At 40.1% G+C, this 18,761-nt stretch overlaps 1 protein-coding gene and 1 long non-coding RNA gene across 4 annotated transcripts in view; both read right to left on the bottom strand.

Moving 5' to 3' along the window:
- The window catches only part of LOC144617309 (uncharacterized), a 41,045-nt gene extending 31,130 nt beyond the window's left edge, over positions 1-9,915 (bottom strand). Inside the window, exon 1 of the long non-coding RNA XR_013557722.2 lies at positions 6,532-9,915. This is a non-coding gene — a long non-coding RNA (uncharacterized LOC144617309). The remainder of the gene's footprint in view (positions 1-6,531) is intronic.
- RERE (arginine-glutamic acid dipeptide repeats) overlaps positions 1-18,761 on the bottom strand; it is a 424,018-nt gene that overhangs the window by 390,972 nt on the left and 14,285 nt on the right. The gene's annotated exons all lie outside the window — the stretch shown is intronic.

Below are 18,761 nucleotides of genomic sequence, written 5' to 3'. Positions count from 1 at the left end.
AGCCTGGAGCCTGCTTCAGATTCTGTGTCTCCCTCTCTTTCTGTCTCTCCCCCCTGCCCCCCGGCTCATGCTCTGTCTCTCTTAAAAACAAACAAACATCAAAAAACAATTTTTTTAAGTAGTTATAGTCAACATACTAAACAAACAGCTAAGAAGTGATTCACCTCAAGTATCAGTCATTATATAAAATTTACCTAATGAGTGTACTATTAAGGTATCAAAATAATTCTCATAGGGATCACCCTGCACAGACTTGTCTTAACAGTCTTTCTGCTGTAGTCAGCTACAGAAAGCAGTTTCTTAATGCATGCTTAGAACAGACCATCTACTTTCTTTCAATCTGAGATTTGGTTATAACTCTTTTAAAGGAGCCTGTCTGTATTACTAAACATAGGCACACTTCACTGACTCAAAGTTCAAACCGGGCCTCTTAGAGTGAACTGATTCACATCTAATGCCATACACTCAAATTCCTACCAAATTTCCAGAAATGAAAGCAGGATGATGGGAGACTCACACAAAGCAAGGCATGAGAAATTACTAGTCAACTCTGCAACCTGAAATTTGACTTTACTATAGATCTTATCTGTTAAGTCTCAAAAAATTGAAGAATTTCTCAGCCATGCCAAAAATCACAAGACCTGTTTATACATTTTATCTAATTAGTGAAAAAAAACCAATTAACCAAGTTCTTTAATTATCAAGAATTGATGATACTTAAAATACTTCTTTTAGAGGTCCCTATTTATTTTAATTTTTAATAGCACTTGTGTATAAGGGGGCAAACACTATACATTTTAATCAAAGAAAATAAATACTTTAGAAGACTTCATTTTTTTTTTTTTTTTTTTTGAGTGAGTGAGAGAGAGAGAGAGAGAGACAGAAAACATGTAAGCGGGGGAGGGACAGAGGAAGAGAGAGAGAATCCTAAGCAGGCTCCACACCACACAGAGCCCAACGCAGGGCTGATCTCAAGACCACGAGAGCATGACCTGAGCCAAAATCAAGAGTCGGATGCTTAACTGACTGAACCACCCAGGTACCACTAGAAGACTTCATTTTTACATACAGTTTTTTAAAATCTTGTTCAGAAATACAGTTATTGAACAATTTTATCTGTAATAAACAAGAACTCACTCATACTCTACACTAATAATTGTAAATATGAGAAGACACCAATCTGTTATAAGTTCCAGGAGAACAGACATTTTTTCCTACTGATTCATTACCAAATCCTCAGAAAGTTGACACTCAATATTTACTGAATGAAAAAAAATCTATATAGTGCTACTCATAATAATAAAAATAAAACATTTGGAGCATTATGCATTTGTTATAAGGATGAAAATTAGGTAACTGCATGGCAGTGCTTGTATTTTTTAAAATAACCCATTTGGGGTGCCTAGGTAGTTCAGTTGGTTAAGCATCCGACTTCGGCTCAGGTCATGACCTCACAGTTAGTTTGTGGGTCCGAGCCCCATGTTGGGCCCTGCGCTGACAACTCAGAGCCTGGAGCCTGCTTCAGATTCTGTGTCTCCCTCTCTCTCTCTGCCCCTCCCCTGCTTGTGCTCGCGCACGCTCTCCCTCCCTCCCTCCCTCTCTCTCTCTCTCTCTCTCTCTCTCAAAAATAAACTTTTTTTTTCAAAGTAACCCATTCATTTTTTAAAGCATTAACCTGAACATTAAGCAAATTGGGTTCTAATGTCAGCTCAATCACCAATTTGACTTCCACCTTGGGGTAAATGATCATCTATCCTTCTGGGCTCCAGTACCCTCGTGTGTATTACTTCCACTCCTCTTTGGCCCTGGCTAGTCGATTCCTGGGGAGAGATTACAGAGAGAAGAACATGCCTAAGCTGTACCGAAGCAAACAGAATCTGCACTATCCAACTGGATCAAGAAATCCTTAGTGACATGCTCAAGCCACACTGACTCCGAATCACCCATTTTAACTCCAGGGCCCCAAAGGCGTACTTGAACCACCACTCTACACCAAAGAGAGCCAGTAATTTAGGTCATCTGATGCAACAGAACAATGCCATCCAGGGTACACCGACATATCAAGCCTTACTGTCAAAGGAACCAGAAAGTAAAGTACAGGTGGAGAGGGAGCAATTTCACCCGCTGGAAACAGTGCAGATCTCTGTGCCAGCCAACAGCCAGTATACAATGGAAAAGGATGCTCGCCAATCTGCTGTAAGAAAAGCAGCTATTTTCAAGCCCTATAATAAAATCTATTATAATCTTACAATATTCAGGGGCATATGGCTGGCTCAGTCACAGGTGTCGACTCATGATCTTGGGGTTTTGAGTTTGAGCTCCATGTTGTGTGTAGCGATTACTTAAATAAATAAATGAATCTTTAAAAAAATGAAAAGAATCTTACAGTACTCATTATATGTGAGCCGGGACAAATCTATGAGGACATTGCCTCTTTTACAAAATCTTTCAGATGAAAATCTCGAAGACCCCAAAAGCATCATTTGTCCTTCGACACCGACCACCTCCATCCCACTTGCCTCACTCTACACTCAACATACTTTATTAGCAACCACAACTAAAGAACTATGAGAGGAAGCATAGTACAATGGTTAGGAACACAGACTCTGGAGTCACACTGTCTGGGTTCAAAACTTGGATCTGGGGGCACCTGACTAGCTAGGTAGGAGAAGCATGTGACTCTTGATTTCAGGGTGGTGAGGTTGAGACCATGCTGGGTATAGAGACTGCTTACAAAAAAAATCTTTTTTTTTTTTAATTTTTTAAGTTTATTTATTTATTGGAGGGAGGGGGACAGAGAGGGAGGGAGAGAGAGAACCCCAAGCAGGCTCTGCACCATCAGCATGGAGCCCAACGCAGGGCTCAATCTCACAAACCATGATATCATGACCTGAGCCAAAATCAAGAGTGGAATGCTTAACCCGCTGAGCCACCCAGGCACCCCTAAAAATAAAATCTTTAAAAAAAAAAAAAAAAAACCTTGGCTATACATTTCCCAGCTGGGTGACTTTCAGCAAGTTACCAAGTCTTTCTGTGTCTCCACTTCCCCAACACTGTAAAAAAATACATAGGATTGCTGTAAAGATTAAATGCATGTAGAACAGTGCCACTGTAAGGACTAAGTGAAGAATAAAATTTTTTTAATGTAAGGTAAGTAATTTGCACCAAGGCCTACTCCTTATAAGAAAGAATGGAAACAGGAATTCTCATTCTTTGTGATCTAATCCCTAGGCCATGCAAACTCTTTAATACCAAAGGGCCATCTTGAGGGAGGAAGTGAGGATGCTGCCGCATGGTGATACTGACAAGCTAAAGGCCAAGAATTTCTCAATTGCAGGTTCACAGAGGGATGCAGTGGACCTACTAATCCCCTGAAATTAAAATTCTGAAGCAGCAAGCTACTTCTGCACTATTATTTCTCCTATCTGGAAAAAAAAAGGTCTTCAACTACCTACAGCCCTGTTTTGCTATTCTCCTACAGCAAATATCCTTCAAAAAGGTGCTATATTCATTCTCTCAAATTCTTCTTTCATTCTTAAATCCACTCCAATAAGGTTTTGACCCAACCCACTGAAACTAATCTTGTCACGTTCATCTCCAACCTCAACATTGCTAAATTCAGTGATCAATTTTCCATCCGGATGACCTGATTTAGCAGACTTTTGTAACACTTTCTCCCTTTTTCTTACTTGGCTTCCAAGATGCTCTCTTGGTTTTTCCTTTTATGCTGATCTCTTCTTGGTGATTTTTGTTGTAGACTGTTCTTCTCTCAGACCTTTTAATGCCCCATGTTTAGTTCTTGGACCTTTTCTCTGTATTCCTGTTGTGATCTCTTCCAATTTCCCAGCTTTAATTACATTTGCCAATAACTACAACTATGTATTTACAATCCAGGTTTCTCACCTAATTCCAGACTCTTCTACTGTCTTAAAACTGTCTGCTCAGCATTTCCACTCTGCAATCTACTACTTACCTTAAACTCAATATCCAAACCTAAGCTCTTAATCTTCCCCAGAAAGGCTGCTCTAACCATACCCTTCCCATACTAGCTTCTGATAACCGCATCCTTCTGGCTTAGTCCCAAAATCTTGAAATCATTCTTTTTTTTTTTTTTTTTTTTAATTTTTTGAAGTAGCTCAGTCTTTATATTTATTTATTTTTTCTTTTAGGTAAGCTCTTTGCCCAACATGGGGCTTGAACTCACAACCCCAAGATCAAGAGTCGCATGCTCTACCAACTGAGCCAGCCAGACACCCCACCTTGGAATCATTCTTGACTGCTTTCACCCCTACCCGACATGAAAATTCATCAGAAAATACCATTATTCTACCTTTGAAATATGTCCTGAAGCCAAACACTCACCACCCTCACTACTACCACCCTGGTCTGAGCCACCATCATTTCTCATGTAGATTATTTATTACAATAGCCTCCCACCTGTGCCCTCACCCCCATCCTTTGGCCCCAGTTTGTAGTCAACACAGCAGTCAGAGACATCCCTTTAAAATGCAAATCACTTGTCAAATCCCTGCTCAAAACCTTCCAAAGACTTCCCAGTTCAATTTCTGCAAGGTCCTTAAGAGGACCCCAGGGGCACCAGAGACCTACTTGCCCCTACCCCCTTACCAGTACATACTACCAGTTGTATCTATCTTAGGAATCAATACACATGAATGGTGGTCCCCAAAAAGGTAAGTCCAAATCCTAACCCCCAGTTCCTGTGGAATGTGACTTTATTGGGAAAAACAGTCTTTGTAGATATAATTAAGAATCCTGAAATGAGATCATCCTGGATTTAGGTTGGGCACTAAATCCAATGACAAGCAGAAGAAGATGAAACAGGAAGAGGTGTGAGGACAGATGATGTGTCTGAAAGCCGAGGACTGTCACGGACTGCCACGGGCTGCCACAGGCTGCCGGCTGCCATCAGAAGCCAGGGGAGGAGCATAGATCCCTCCTCCCTCAGAGCCTCTGGATTATAGGAGAGAATATATTTCCATTATTTTAAGTCACCCACCGGTGTTACTGTTACAGCAGCTCCCAGAAACTAACACACCACTCTTCTTGTTGGTCTTTGTGCTGGCATTCCCCTCATTTGAGCCACAGAAAGCTCCAAAGCCAGAACTTTGCATGGCTAACTGGTGTGCCATCTTTAACCTTTTGTTCAAATATCATCCTATCAGGCCGATCCTTACTTCCATATTTAAATCAGAGCCACGGCTATTCTTCCCTTCCTGTATTCTATTTTTTCCACGGCACTTACCATATCCTAATATACTCCACAATGTTCTTATGTATCATGCTTATTGCTTGCTGACTTTACTAGAATATAAGCTCCACAGGGGCACAGTGTGGGGACTGTTGGATTTTTTTCATTATGTATCCTAAACATCTAATAACCATGCCTGACAGGAGAGTAACCATTTGATAGACATATGCTGAATATATCTGTTTGTTGCACGAATGTGTGCATGTCTTTTTCTGGGAAAAGTCCACAGTTTTCCCCAGATTAATAAAGGGATCCCAAAAAAGCTCCTAATCTTTGTTCTAAATCTTTAAGTAGCTATGGAAAATAAGATTCTAAAACTCTATCATTAAAGACCCCAACTCTAGGGGCACCTGGCTGGCTCAGTTGCAAAAGCATAAAACTCTTGATCTTGGGGGTCATGAGTTTAGGCCCCACGTTGGGTGTAGAGATTATTCAAAACAAACAAACAAACAAACAAACAAACCCCAACCCTAGAAAAGCAAACAAAAACCAATAAACACTCAACACCATGACTTAATATCTTGCATTTTGCAAACAGCAGATACCGTAAGTTTAAATTTCATACTCCTAAAACCAACTTTTACCAAAAAAGACACTCCGCTTCAATTTAGTGCTTTGCCCACTTTCACAAGACCTCCTACACTAAAGGATGCCCTTGGCTAAACTAGCATAAAAAATAAAGAATAGTGGCCTTCCATGCAGAACATTCACATAAACCAAGGTAGTTTCACAAAGCTCAAGAACACTGTGAAATACTTTTCTCTACCTGGCTAAAATCCTATGCAAAGTAGAGAAGTAGAACCAAAGCAAACCATAACCTGTCTAGCATCTATCATTCCTATGGAGTAAACAGATGTTTACTCCAAATACAACATCACAGTTTGTACGGCCTTAGAAACCGTTGTGGAATGGATGTCATTTACATCTACAGCTTTGGTATGAACCATAAAGCGTAACATTGAAAAGCAGTCAAGCACAGCAAAACTTGTTAATGGATTTTGATAACAGCAGAAAGGCACCCATTGCGTTCCTTATTATTGCTGCAACATATTTCACAGTTAATGCTAAACAGGTCAAGTTGAACACAATCACACTAAGCACCAGAATTCAGTATATAATTTATCCAAGCATAATTCTTCAGACATACCTTTTATATTAAATAAATGGCCATTACAGATGAAAATTTGCACATCTGCTGCTATGGAATCTTTCTTATTCCATCAGCAAGTGGATTAACAATACAACCCAGTCCCAGCCCTTACCTTGACTGGTTCCTTTCCCCAACTGAAGCAGTTCGGTAATTTCAAGGATATAAAATCTACCAGATACTCTGAAGAGAAAGGCATTTAAAACACTATTAATTCACTTTCAATGCGAGGTTTTGCCTTAGGCTTGTTTTATAACTAGTTGTAAAAACTTCACCTCTCAGCACATGGCATTTTACCAAATCCCAAACACGAGCACTCTCTTCACCTCCACCACCCCCACCCGTCCAAGCCACCACGTCTCACCGGGATTCCTGCAATGGCCTCCTCACCAGCCTCCAGCTGGCAGCAGTCTAACTTTTACACAGCAGGATCTTTTTTTTTTAACATTGATTCATTTTTGAGAGAGAGGGACAGAGTACAAGAGGGGGAGGGGCGGAGAGAGAGGGAGACACAGAATTCAAAGCAGGCTCCGGGCTCAGCACAGAGGCTGACGCAGGGCTCGAACTCATAGACCACAAGATCATGACCTGAGCCAAAGTCGGACGCTCAACCGACTGAGCCACCCAGGCACCCCAACAGCAGGATCTTTTTAAAAGAGAAATCAGAAACTGTCACACCTGGATGAAAACCTTCCGGCAGCATCCCGTTATGCATAAAATAAAAGGCAGAGACCTTACCATGGTCTACAAGGACCTATCAGACCCAGCCTGTGCCTCTCCCTCTGACCTCACCTCCTACAGCTCTCAGAGCTGTTCCACTGCTCCCTGACCACACCAGCAGGCTCCTAACTTGGGACTTTTGCACTTAGTATTCTCTCTGCCTGGAATGCCCTATCCCCAGATCTCTGCATGGTTCCTTACCCTGTTCAAGGCCTTGCTCAAATGTCACCTCTTCAGAGAAGCTGTCCCTTAATACCCTACTTAAAACAGTACCCCATCACCCCATCAGCATCTCTTACCCTATTTGGGCATCAATCACAGTTGCTCATTTTATAATTTACTTTGAATTGGAACAGAGGCATATTTTCCTTGTTCAAAATGAAATCTGAGCAAAAACAAATGCTATTTTACAGGCCACTCACCATGAAGTTAGACACAATGTATAAATGAACACACACATCTTTTATAAAATAAGTATGTGATGGGGTGCCTGGGTGGCTCAGTCGAGTACGTGTCCAACTTCGGCTCAGGTCGTGATCTCACGGTTTGTGGGTTCAAGCCCCTCATTGGGCTCTGTGCTGACAGCTCAGAGCCTGGAGCCTGCTTGGGATTCTGTCTCTGCCCTGTCTCTGCCCTGCTCTGTCTCTGCCCCTCCCCGCTTGTTCTCTGTCTCTATCTCTCTCTCTCAAAAATAAATAAACATTAAAAAAAATTTTTTTAAATAAGTATGTGGTTGGGGCACCTAGGTAGCTCAGTCCTGGGCGGCTCAGTCCATTGAGTGTCTGACTCTTGATTTCAGCTTGGGTCATGATCTCAAGGTTTGTGGGTCTGAGCCCCTCATCGGGCTCTGTGTTGACAGTGCGGAGCCAGCCTGGGCTTCTCTCTCTCCCTCTCTCTCTGCACCTCCCCCCTCTCAAAATAAACATTTTTAAAAAATGTTTTAATAAATAAAAAATATACAATAAATAAAAATATGTGCTTAGGTATGGTTTTCTTTATTTTTAATTTAGAAGTATTAAAAAGAAGTGCTGTATGTACAAGCAAGTTTATGGTACTGGTATAGATATGGAGGAAAAAGAATAATGGAAACAACCAAAATGCCCAGTAACAGGGAAGTACTTAAGGGATATAAACATTAAAAACATACGACCATAATAAACAATAGTTAGGAATGCATAAAAGCACAAAAGTGTTTAGGAGATGTTAAATTTTAAAAACTCAATTACAATGATAAGTAAGCCCAACCTTTCCACTGACTAAGCAGGAGGGGCCTAAGCAGGGTGGGCCTGGCCCACCCTGGCAGATGAGGACTCAACAGCTATTAGCCTTGTGGCCGAGCTCTCTGAGCTCCCAGGTAGCAGGGGCCGAGCGTACCATCACAGTGCAGTATCAGAAGCGAGGGCCCAGGGCAGACAGTACAGGTGTCACGGGAGAGCACGGCTAGGTACAACCCTGAGTGAGGACAGGTTTCCTGATGAAAGCATGCCTAAACTAAGACCTGAAGAATAAACAAGAGACAGCCAAAAAGGGGGGCGAGAGGGTTGGGGATGGAAGAATATGTATGAAACAGTGGATGTTTGGGGTAGGAGGCAAGAAAAGAGATGAAACTATGATTTATGATCTGTTTAAAAACCTGTCCCAATGGAGCATGTAAATTAAGTCTGTAACACCCATAAAATAACACCTATATTTGGTGATAGGAGTTTTGGTAAATTTTCTATTTTTTATGAATTATGATGCTAAGTAAAAGCCAACAGTGATACTTCAACCAACCACTTAGACTTGCCAAAGTCTATTTTGTCCTGTGGCTACTTGGGTTTCCCTTCAGTCTGTCTGGCCATCTGACCAAATACAAGTAGGGATGGGAAACAATGTGAACACAGCACACAAGCGCACAAACACATCCTTCCCAGGCCTGGCCAGTGCACGTCCTAACCCAGAAGTACTCAGACTTCACAGTCTCTGGCTGCCTTGCCACGTTCCTACCTCTACCCCCAACCCAAGCATCCCGTTCTTCTCAGGTGCCAGCACGAATTCTGCGCTTAGCATTCCCAGCCTCCAACATTTGGCTCACCTAACGTATCTCACCCCACTCCCGCCCACAGATTCCTCACTCCAGCAAGATTTCCCTTGCCGGACTCAGTACACAGCACACTCCTTCTTGCCTCAGGCTGACCTGACCCCCTGCTGAGACCATCAGAACCTGCTCTCCCAGTGCCTATTCAAACAGCACCCACTCTTTAAGGCCGGGCTCTTAGCTTCTGGATAAGTACTTAGTCAATTACTTTAACCCACAATAATCTCTAGTTAACCTAAATGTGACTATATATTCATATATTTATGTTTATGCTATACAATATGTAGTTGGCTATATTCCACTTTTGTTCTAGATCTCTAAATATACTCTTCAAGGCTTGCCTCCTAAGTTGTGAGGGCAAAGGTAATAACTTTTATTTCTTTTACATCCCACTTATATCAGTATTAAACTTGGAAAACACATATCCTGTACCTGTTGACTCACTGACAGTTCCTGGGTGGAAAGTTAAGCCAAGCAGAATTCAGTGCCAGCTGCTTCTCTCTGGAGCTATAGGTTTAAGCACCATGATTGGGACTTAATTTACATGCTCCACTGGGACAGGAAAAAGAGCATAAATACTGACAATGCAAGACAGTTAAAGGAACAGTAACAACAACAAAAAAAAACCTAAACAGAAGAAAAAAGATTGAATGACTGATTGATTCCTAACGAAGGCAAGTACCACTATATTACAAGTCTCCCAAGCACTTTGTACATTATCTAGCAAATAGTAAATAATAATACAAATAAATAATAAATAAATCTATTTGGTGAATAAATAGATTTAGTGCCAGTATAAGAAATATGGAGGTAACAGGTATAACTAAAAGCTTAGATTTTAATTTTCAATGTCCTGAGGTCGTTCTTGTATTATTTAATACTAACAAATTTATTTTTTTTTTAAGTTTATTTGAAAGAGACAGAACACAAAGTAGGAGAGGGGCAGAGAGAAAGACAGAATCCCAAGCAGGTTCCACACTGTCAGCGCAGAGCCTGACACGGGGCTTGAACTCGTGTAACTGCAAGATCATGACCTGAGCCAAAATCAAGAGTCGAAAGATGCTTAACTGACTGAGCCACCCAGGTGTGTCCCATAAATTTATTTTTAAACAATGCTTCAAATCCTCCATACAGAGACACCACAATTTTTCTGAAAACTAAGTAGGCCATTTTCCAGGGGGAAAAAAAGGCCAGGCATTACTTCTTACTTAGGGAGGAAGAATGGTTGGCCAGAGAGAATGAATTAAAAAATTAAATATTGTGCCCCCTGCCACCCAACGAAGAAAACATGCAAATCAGATCAGCATCTAATTTACTTATATCATGTGTCCACAAAAAAAAAAAAAAAAAAATCTGCAGGTTTCCAAGGCAGAGGAGAAGGTCAAGGGCAATACTAACTCCTTCTGCTATAGTAATCTTTATTCTTTATTAGAAAAGAGTTCTTTTGTGGGGCACCTGGGTGGCTCAGTTGGTTAAGCGCCTAACTTCAGCTCAGGTCATGATCTCCCCGTTTGTGAGCTCAAGCCCGCATCAGCTCTCTGCTCTCAGCACAGAGCCCGCTTCAGACCCTCTGTCTGTCTGTCTGTCTGTCTCTCTGTCTCTCTCCCCTTCCCCTGCTTGTGCTCTCTCTCAAAAAATAAACATTAAAAAGAAAAAAGAAAAAAAAAAAACAGTTCTTTTTTCCAAAACAGGGGTTTGGGAAAAATGAACAAAATTATTTTAAATAAGCTCTGAGAGCATGTTCTTAAAATAAACAAAACAGGGGCGCCTGGGTGGCTCAGTCAGTTAAGCGTCCGACTTTGGCTCAGGTCATGATCTCACGGTCCGTGAGTTCGAGCCCCACGTCAGGCTCTGTGCTGACAGCTCAGAGCCTGGAGCCCGTTTCAGATTCTGTGTCTCCCTCTCTCTCTGCCCCTCCCCTGTTCATGCTCTGTCTCTCTCTGTCTCAAAAATAAATAAACGTTAAAAAAAAAAAAGTAAACAAAACATATAGAAAGGTATTTCGGGTTCAGTGAAAGACAAAGGTTAGGGTGCTCAACCTTTTCCCAGAAGAGATTTACCCTCTACTTCCCTAGAAAACTTCAGTGACAAGAAAACCTCACCCTGGTTACATCAGGCCACACATCCGCAATAAATGTAGACGCCTAAAGAGGGGCTGAAGAATCCATTTGTTAACAGGTAAGTTGTCCCTAAGTACCATGTAAATGTCCACGGCACATGCACACCTCACACTGGGCTATGGGGGAGCATAAAGTTTCTACTTTTATTAAAGTTCTTCTAAGACTGTATTTTATTCACATCATTTCCTCATGAACTCTGTCACTGCAGGGACACAACTTATTTATCTTTGTGCTCCCAGTGCCTAATACTGTGCCCTGTAAGAGACACTAGAAACAGTACTGGCAAATGAATGGCCCAGTGTACCACTCACAGCCTCCCTTCCTAAGAGCCGACCACCCAGAGAAAAGGAGACTTGGAGGAGAGCAGCCTTTGCACAGAAGCTAAGCCTGAATTTACAGACCATTTTTATAAATATCATTATGTCTATCTTATTAATCACTGTGTCTATCATTTTAGAAAAATGACTGAGTTTTCTTTTTCATGATTAGTATAGGTACATGGAAAGTATGACTCTTTCAAGATCTTTTTTTTTTTTTTCCAAATTACACACATCGCTCTTAGACACACACAAAAACTGTAAGAGAAGAAAAGGAAGCATACTGTATTTGAGAAGAAAAAGACATTAGTTTCAAACTACAATTCTCTAAAACTCAAGCAAAACAGAAAATACAAAGGAAAAAAGCTCTGTCAGAAATCATTTAAGGACAAATAAAGTACATCATCACTATAAACTTAGAACAATGCTCTTTCAGAATTTATCATCAACAGAACAGGTGAAGCTTCACAGAAAAAAGATAAATTAGAAGAGAGCCTTCTTCACTTAATGAAGTCCAAGTAACATTTTTATAACCAATTAAGTTTATATAATTGAAAGAGTACCAAGCGTATAGCTTTTTCCATGCATCTAAAAACAAACGTCAGTTTAGGGCACCTAGGTGGCTCAGTTGGCTGAGCTCAGGTCATGATCTCATCATAGTTCATGGGTTTGAGCCCCACATCAGGCTTGCTGCTGTCAGTGTGGAGCCCACTTTGGATCCTCTTTCCCCCTCTTTCTCTGCCCCTCCCTACCCTGCTCTCTCTCTCTCAAAAATAAACATTAAAAAAAATTTTAAATAACACAGTAAAAACAAACATCAGCTCAATAATTCACAGCAGAAACCAGGTAGTCACAAGCATGACAGGTTTACCTCATCTCTGAAATATACTTTTAGCTATGCACTAGGCTAAAACTTCATAGTCATCCATTATTCTTATGGACCCTCTTATAACATCCAATGAAACAGAACTTCAAATACTGACTTCTAATTTCATGTAATTCGAACAACAGGTCTTGTGGCCAAAATTACATCAAATGGCCACGGTTCCTTTTTAAGGTAATACGATGAGCAGGAGGCTAAAACCCTCCATAGGTCATCTCTGTAAATGGGTCCTACAGTGATTGTGACATGGTACCATGGGGGCCCAGTTACTCCTAGACAATCACCTTGTAAATGAAGAGATGACTGTCACTGAACCTAAAGTTAAAAACCAAACCTCAGAAATGAGCTGTGCCAACTCAGTGTCATTGGAGGTTTCTAAACAAGTGTCACAGATGAGCTCAAAATAGGTCAAACCCCTCCCTCCTTGGTGCTTTAGCAACATTCAAATCTCTAACACTTACCCCAGAGGTGAGATTCTTTTTAGTGGTGTCTTACACGTATTTTCTCTCAATTTTAAGAAGGTTTACAGAAGCTCTTGGGGGGAGGGTGATCCATCAGGGAAGCAGGGGTCTATTTTTATACCGGGAGCGTAAAGTGAATCACTTCAGAGCAATGCACAGACAGAGCTGAGGCCCACCTTGATGACAGCTGTATCAAAGGCTAAATTTCCGAGGATCATAAATCACGACAGTAAGCATATCAACGGCATGTGGTACTCTGCAAGAATTTTGCAACCTTAACATTACCCATCTCCTACAGTCCTTTGATACTCAAAAGATGCCTTGGATTTCAAAGCCAGCCCCGCATCAGCATGGCTTGCAAATGGCATCCTAGAAACCGTATGACTACGTACAAGCAAAATGGACTTCGGGGATGCAAGAAATTTGACAGCACTCATACTCTTCTCAGGGAGTGACAAAAATATGGCCACTTTCTTAAAAGGCGAAATTAACCCAAACATACAAACCAAATGAGAAAACGAATTATATGAGCACCTAGAGAAGAGACTTAACCAGACAACTCTCCCCTGATTCAGGACAGTCTCCGTCCACCCCCCTCCCCAAAGAGGGACCGATATTACAACCAATGTTAACCGTTTTAATTACAAATTAACCTCTGACTCCCAAGCAAAAAAGCTTCAGAGCTTCTTTCCTGAACAATTGGACTGGAATAAGCAACTTGAGAGAGAAAATGGTTTAAGACATTTCAGGGGCTACAACCTAACTCTAGCTCTTTCTGAATCTTTATATTAAAAGTTCACAGGCCTGCGATTAAGGTGGCAGGAAAACCGAATACCTGCTCCCATTCCGAACTCAAACAACCTATTGACGCCATCCGCATTGTATTCACCACAGAAAAGCATATTTACAGATTTCTGGGATTTAAAAAATTGCGGAGTTTGTTAAAAAAAGAAAAGGCAATGTATTATCACACTCATAAAATGTCTTTTTGATGTCTCTTGTCATAAAATGCAAACAAACGTATTTATTTTAGGATAAAACACCTAAAAACAGTAGTTCTCTACTACAGCTGAACACTTACCGCACAGTTAGTAGTCCCTACATAAAAATATTTGGAACAAATACATCTGCATGTAGTGCTGGCACAAGAAAAACACCAAGATGACAGGAGACTTCTCTTGGCAACATTACAGAAAATAAATACTGCTAGATTAAGGAAAGATTGTGGGCTCCAAGAGCCCTGAGTTCCTGGGAAAGAAAAAGGAAACTAACGTACTTTAGATTTATAGAGTACATTTACATTCTCAAAGTATTTCCATATCTATTTTTTCATCTCAGTGTATGTAACCACCGTCGCCATCCAAGAGCTAGGGAGGCAGGGCAATTCATCATACACGGGGTCCACGGCACAGGTGGAATCGGGGCCCAGGTCTTCTCCCGCTAACTAGAAGACATACATCAAGCTTATTTATAATGCTCATAGGCTATCATGGTTCAGGATATTTTTGGTGAAGCAAGAAAAATCACGAATGACACAGCACATACACAGTGTGCTTAAAAGACCCTTACTCTCTCCTATCAAATCAACATCCCGTCTCTGAGCAAAACATTGTTTCTGGACTTACAGACGTCGTTTTCCACAGGTCACCCAGTTCTCATGTCTCACCTTGATTTCAATGAACATAGTAACCAAGAATTTTATTTATTTTTATTTTAGGACAGTGCTTTTTTTTTAAGGACAGTGCTTCTAAGTCAGGAAATAGCCCTCCAGCAGAAATGGAAACACCCACAAGCTATGCTGAACACTGTGTTCAAGCCACTCAATGTTCACATTAGTCTCATCCTAAGTAATCATGCCACTGACCCATGTGTCAGTCAGCATCAGCCTCAATCTCCATATGAAGAGCTAAAGAAAAAGAAAATCTAATTAAAAGCCCAAGAAAAAATCCACTTTAATCAAAGCTGCAACCCAAAGGCCAAGGGACTTTACGGTAGGGAAAAAAATCCTAAAACATGAAAAAATTAGTAACAAGAAAAGAGATGCCAAGGGGGAAAAAGAGAAGACATTTTAATTTAAAAGACTAAAACCAAACTAACCAAAAATAACTTTCCAAATAGAAGAAGCATAAAAAGATGGAGAAATAATAAAAAATGAGGGGGTTAAAATGCAGAGAATCACATTTTTAAGGATATTTTTACTAAAAAGAATAGGAAACTAAATGTTTATAGTATTACTTTATAAAGTCAAAAGAAAAGAATGATCCATTCAATTTTATCAAAACCAATAGAAAACCATCTGCCATAAGCCTGCATCAACACCTTTTCCCAAGTCGAACGACCATTCGGATGAGGGTCCCAGACTCAGCCAATAACAAGGGCTACTGTGCTATAGGTGTCCTTGGACAGGAGCTGCCTGGGACCCGATTAGATGAGAGCCATGCTAGGAGACAGAAAAGCTTTCCTCAAAAAAATCAGCCTAACAAATGACCAATATGCTTTTCTCCACACTAAAATATCTGTGTTAATTATAACCAGGAACACATATAGGCCAGATCATGGCGTTCTTAAAGTGAAGCAATGTAATCACTGTATCAAAAACATTAATGTGCGCGCACACACGTTAATATATGTTTAAAAAAATCTGAAATAAAAAATGACCAGAGTAACTACCAAGGAGTTGAATCACCCATCTAAAAAAAAAAAAAAAAAAAAGACTTACAAATTTTAAACAATTACCAGAGTTTTAAAATCTTCTTACCTCAGAAGCTTTTTTCGTATCAGATTTCGCATTTTTAAAAATTTCCAGAAAAAGTCACCTCTAGCAGTTAGAAATCAGTTTCAGCTACAAGTTATTTAAAAGAAATCGCTCCTCATCCAGTACCACAGCCCTGAGATTCCAAAACAGTTGTCATGAGTAATTCCATTTCAGAACCCAACTAGCACGACTGCACTTCCCCAAAAGAGAGGCCTACAGACTGGAAAAATAACCAGAAAAGTTGCGTTTCCCATTTCATATTTTGGGCCTAATATACTCATGAACTTGGAAAGAAAGAAAAGACCTCAAGTTCAGCTTTACTTACTACAAATAATAAAGAAATGGCTGACACTCAATTTTAAGATAAATGACTAGGGGCGCCTGGGTGGCGCAGTCGGTTAAGCGTCCGACTTCAGCCAGGTCACGATCTCGCTGTCCGTGAGTTCGAGCCCCGCGTCAGGCTCTGGGCTGATGGCTCGGAGCCTGGAGCCTGTTTCCGATTCTGTGTCTCCCTCTCTCTCTGCCCCTCCCCCGTTCATGCTCTGTCTCCCTCTGTCCCAAAAATAAATAAAAAACGTTGAAAAAAAAAAAAAAAAAAAAAGATAAATGACTAAAACTACGAAGTGTACACTCTAAAAGGGTAAACTTTATGGAATGGAAGTTATATCTCAATAAAGCTGTTATTTTTAAAACAAGTAAATGTTACTTAGAAAGAAGTTCTCCATATAACATAAACCACCTGGCTCTATCACTGAGAGACCAAAAATGTGTATTTTAGGGGCACCTGGCTGGCTCAAGTTGGAAAAGCATGGGGCTCTTGATCTCAGGGTCATGAGTTGGAGCCCAACGTTGGGTGAAGAGAATACTTAAATAAATATAAACTTTTCTTAAAATGTGTACTTTAAAATTTGATACACAAGAATATCATCAAAGAAATGCAAATTAAAATAAGATACTGTACATTTTTCACTTATCAGATTAGCACAGATTAAGAACTTTCATAATATCCAGGGCTGGTGAGAAAATAAGGAAACCAAACCATAAAATACTCCTTGTGCACACCGGCATATCCGGGAGGGCAATTTATCAACAGCTCTCAAAATTAAAAATGTACATACCTATTTATTCACTTCTGAGAATTTACACTACAGATATACCTATACAACTGTACAGGAACAAGGATTTAAAAAAAAAAAAAATCAGGACCAATTTAAGTGTCCATCAATGGGAAATTAAAGTGTACATCCACACAATATCCCACTATGCAGTTTAAAAAAAAAAAAAAAAAAAAAAAAAGACCTGAGGTATAATTACAGGTATTGACTTGAAAAGTATGTGCCTGAAATACTAAATAAAGAAGCAAAATTTACGACAGTATGTATAGTGTGTAACATGTGCTTACGTGTGCATAAAAACTGTCTAGAAGAATACTGAGGGAGTACGCATTACTCTTTTTGAACTATATAAATGTGATTACAATGAGTGTAAATTAATTATACAATTACAATTTGTATTTAACTTGAATAAACCAGGCTCTCAAATGAAGCCTTCCCCTGGTTAAATCTCTCCATGCTACGACCCTAACCTGTCTTTCAGGTGCTTCATGGTTCCAGCCAAACCAGTCTGTTCTTCCTCCAAGAAATCAGCCCGAAGGACTCCTCTCCAAAATCCTCTTACATCTTGGTCTGAGCAGCTACTACCAATAACAGCTTCAAATATAAATCACCTGAGTTGAAAGAACTACGTATGCCTGCATCTGCTACAGGACATTTTAAAAGAATTTTTTTTAAAAAAAGGAAATCGAAACACAATTTCATAATCCTCACCATAGAAGCAGCAAAAGTACTCCCCATTTCCCATCTTTCCAGCCTCGGTGCCTTTGCTCCATGCAATTTCCTGCCTGAAATCCTCTTAGCTACTTATCACATGTCCAAATCCTGCCAATCCTTCAAAACACAGGTTAAACACCTCCTCCTACACCAAATCTTCCCTAATGCCCCCTGCCAGAGCTAATTCTCCTTCTTAAACCATAGTACCATCACCTCTTGAGGCACTTTCCTCTATCAAGTACTCAACAGCATACATGCCTTATTCCTATTAGTGAGAAAATTCATCAAGGGCACCTATGTGTCTAGGTCATTATGTATGCCGCATTTCATACATAAATTAAACTGGTATTTCACTAACGCATATAAGAAAATGGCAAGAGTCTAAAAATAAAAAGCACAGGTTTTCCCAATTTTTTAAATTAGGTAATAGTTATATACAACAAACAGTAAGAGATCCCTCTCTATCCCCCTCCCCAGTGCCCTAGAATGCCTCCTTAAAAGGCAACCACTATGATCAACTTTTTTTTTTTTAAGATCTTCTTTTAAGTAAACTCTACACCCAATGCGGAGCTCAAACCTATAACCCCGAGATCAAGAATGGCACGCTCCACCAACTTGAACCAGCCAGGCACCCGTTAAGATCAATTTCTTACACAGGGTTTCAAGAAGTCCTTAGACACAACAACTTTATAACAACATTCTTAACTTTGGGTCTAAGGTGACAGAAATAATTTGTAAATAACATTTCAAAGTAAATTCATTTATGATGATTACACAATTACATACAGTCTACTTGCAAGCTGGGGCAAATAAAACATGACAATCAACAGATGGAAAAATAAACTGTGTCCTCTAACTTGCAAAAATAAAGTCACCCCGAGCTGTGGGAGGAAAAGCCGGTGTTCACTATCAGGAAAAGCACACTCTTTCAAGCATACCTACCAACCAAGTTATTCAAGTTTTTCCATAGTGTAAAAACTGCTGAAGGGTTCTGTAAAGACTTTAAAATTCTCACTATGCTATGAAAAAGGTGCTAAGCCATTACAAATAAAATATTTAAAAAGAATGTAGATGTTTTGTAAAGCTAAATATCTTAAGGAATATTAATAAAGTGTTCATAATAGCATTTCTCAATATAATAGCAACAAGATGTATGCACATTTTTCTAATTTATAAACGGTAG

The sequence above is a fragment of the Panthera onca genome, chromosome C1, assembly GCF_046562875.1.
Source record: "Panthera onca isolate mPanOnc1 chromosome C1, mPanOnc1 haplotype 2, whole genome shotgun sequence".
Lineage (NCBI taxonomy): Eukaryota > Metazoa > Chordata > Mammalia > Carnivora > Felidae > Panthera > Panthera onca.
The sequence above is the reverse complement of the archived record's forward strand: the minus strand, read 5'-3'. Positions and strand labels throughout refer to the sequence as shown.